The following is a 3,615-nucleotide window of genomic DNA, read 5'->3' on the forward strand; positions in this document are numbered from 1 at the left end:
AGATGGAGAGCGTCCTTATTATTGGCGTTGATTTAGTGGGCTCGGCCAGAGAGATGCGAGAGGACTCGTTATGATTCCGCTGGCGCCTCGTACAACATCTAGTTTTAATAAGCAACAAGAAATATGCGGATTCTTTAAATATTCGTACGTCTCGTTTGGTTAGTTATATGATGACACACGTCCTACATTTGTCATTTAAAAATGTATAAGAATGTTAGTAGTAGTAGTTTGTCCTTTTCATTTCAATGGTAAGCATTCAGAACGTCAAAATTAATGGTAGACAAAAAAATTAGTAGAAAAAGTTATCAAATTTTAATTTTTCCACTAATGATACTTCAAAATTTGCGAGAAATACCATTTTGGCAATTTATTTTCCGTCCAGAGAAATTGTGGTTAGGAATCAAAAGTTGATTGTTTTATAAGCTAAATATTAGGCTTTCTCTATGGATGATACCAGAGAGAAACTAATAACTAAAGTGAGAGGGCTTGTAGAATAGGGCATTTCGTAGACAAGTTTATTTTGTCACCGCGCATCCCAGGCGCGCATAGCGTTTAGGCGGTCAAAAAAGGAAGTTTTCAACTTTACAAGTTAAACATTTGACAGGATTAATTAGATTATCAGTAGCTTTTTCTATTTCTTAGGTTTAGAAGGAGATAACTAAAATCTGTTGATAATCGGAGCAAATCGGAGTAATAAATTGTTTTTAACTGAATATGCCTGTTCTTTTAGCTTGTCAGAAGAGAAGATTATTGTCATTATTGATTATTTCAGATTCCACGATTATTCGGCATTTTTGTAATTTTTGTTTTGTGGTTGAGACCCAGACAAAACGTTTCATTTAAAGGTAAGTTTAATCTCGGTAATTATTTTAACATACCTAATAGTAATAGTGAGTGCACATAATAATCGTACATTGCTAATTTAATTTTTTTAATTTAAAACATCACATTCTTTTCTGATACCTATGGAACGACTAGGTATTTATTATACCTGGTCAGAGACAACTTCCTGGTATTATTTCCAGTAATACAAATTATTTTCTTCAACTGCTAGGTTCTTGTTATAGAATAAAGACTATCAGAAACATTGAATACCTACGGGATACCTACTGATACTCTGTGCGAGCTCCCAACCGTGCTTCCCTGTTCACTCCCAACCAAGTTAGATAAAAAAGATACTGAAGATTGCAGCCTTGAGTTGAAGTATGGCAAGGAGTATGGAGTTAAATAAATTATTATGTTTCTACACAGTATTTTATTTATAGGTTTTAATGCTTTAAAGTCTAATAATAAACTTTTGTTGTCAACAAAATAATCTAAAAAAACTACGAAGGTTTCTTATTATAAACTTGAAAGATTAAGATTCGGTTCAAATATACAAATTTTAAATTTTTGGCGCCAGTATATAGGTATGAATGCAACCTACTATATCGATAATGCGCTCATAGTCTGGGTTAGACGCCAAAGGCCGCGCCACTAACACAGTCTTCAAAAATTAACTTTGATCGGTCTCTCTCACTTTAGTTATAAGTGTTCTCTCTGGATGATACCTCTGACTAACGCAAGCTTTAAATATTGTGAATGATCGCAAACTATAATAATAGCTCCCGTATATAGCGTACTAGCGATAAAATCGCGAGTGAATTAATTTCGGGAGACGATAATGCAATTTTATCGTCGTGTATAAAACAATATTTTTTTCCATAACGAGTTGCGTTTTAAAAAATATTCAGAAATTATTATTTCAAGGAATTTATTACCTACGAGTAGAAAAAATATTGTGCTGGGTTGGCGTTGGTTTCTATGTAATTTGACAAATAAGTAAAGTTGTCAGCATAGACTAATGTCATGTACTAGAGATAGATTAGACACTGATATAAAACAAATGGGTCGGTCATTTAGAGCCACCTGGTGATCCGGAAGAAACTAATGGAGAGTTTTTGCATAATATAATTTTAGCGTTCCGTTACTTATTAACGCTAACTAAAACGGTAACGTTATTCAAGCGCAAAATTATACCTTGTAAAATATAAAATAATAAATATAGATTTTTTTACTGAATTTTATGTTTTATTAGATTATTAGAAGTGTAACATAATTAAAACAAAATTAAAATACATACATACATTTTAAACACCAACAATAGAGCACATAGCTCCTATTTCTTTATTTAACAAATAAATTATAATATAGCAAAAATATTATAGACTACTAATTATAACTGTTACTAAAAATACTATACATTACCAACTATGTACTTACTTATTTATGATTAAACTTTTTTTTTATTTTGTTCATAAATTTATCATTTCTAAAATGTCAAAATGACTTTAATAAAAAAGTTTTAGTATCTAACACGAAAATGATGATCGACCCTAAATATCAGAATGCACAAACTAATAAAAACACAAACTATGAACCCAAATCACTGAAATCACCGAACTTTCCGATAAATTAGGAATATCTGAATTACTAATTATTTAAATAATGATTTCAAAATTAACTTGACGGATCACCAACATTTTGTCAACTAGACAAAAACTAGACCATAGACAATAGTCAACATAGGGACTGTCATATCATCTTCATATATAAATTAGAAACCTGTACTTTAATGTCTTTTGCGCCGCCTGGCGATGCGGAAGAAACTAAATTTGGAGTTCTATAAAATTACCATTAAGTGTCTAGGGCATAGTTGTCAGTTTTGAGTCAATATTTTTTAACTCTCTTTCGTATCGATTGCTGATTGAATTGAAGCCAGAAATGGCTCAAAACGAAATAAGTAAATTACCAACAGATATTCAGGCTGAGGCGAAAAACGCAATATCCAAACTACTTCCATTTAAATCCCGAATAACTTATGAAAAGGAATACAAAAATTTTCAAAAATGGAAGCAATTAAAAACCGTGCGAGAAGAAATAAAGTTTTTAACCTATCCTCGCTGTTAAAGTATCATTTAATTTACTCTTGCGGTTAAAGTACTGTTTTATCTACTATTTTTGATAGATATAAAGCGGGATTTCCACATGCTAGGATTACTGGCGTCAGTTTGTTGGCACCATTACCCGTTTCCACAGGTCTATAGTAAATTTAAAACTGGCATGTAATTACGGTCAGTTTTATGAGATGTTAACACCTTGTTATGCTCTAGGGTGTAAGCAATCATAATACTTCGAATTTTGGCCTTTGCGGAATTTACATCAAAGTTGCTGAGAGAATCAGACATGACTCCAACAATTCTTCTTAAGACTTCTTCCCTTTTATTTCGGTCCTTATAATCACTTATTTTATTGTTCCATAAGCAAGGATGTTGTTCGTAGGCATCCAAAAACTTTATTATTAATTCAGTAGATCACTTTTTTGAAACAAACGACATTTTTACGACTGGAGATGCTTGCTGTGGCGCCAAAAAGTACAGGAGCGTTGAACTTTACTGGCACATGAATTAGTGGCGCCACTAAACTTGCGCCAGTCGATTTTACAGGTTTCCACATACAATAAAACTGGAGCCAGTTGAATGGCGCCAGTAATTCTTGCATGTGGAAACCCCGCTTAAGGCAATTTTAACAGTTGCTATGGAAAAAAAATATTTTTTTATACAAGACTATGAGTTT

The sequence above is a fragment of the Sitophilus oryzae genome, unplaced genomic scaffold (assembly GCF_002938485.1).
Source record: "Sitophilus oryzae breed Bouriz unplaced genomic scaffold, Soryzae_2.0 scaffold_285_pilon_pilon, whole genome shotgun sequence".
Lineage (NCBI taxonomy): Eukaryota > Metazoa > Arthropoda > Insecta > Coleoptera > Curculionidae > Sitophilus > Sitophilus oryzae.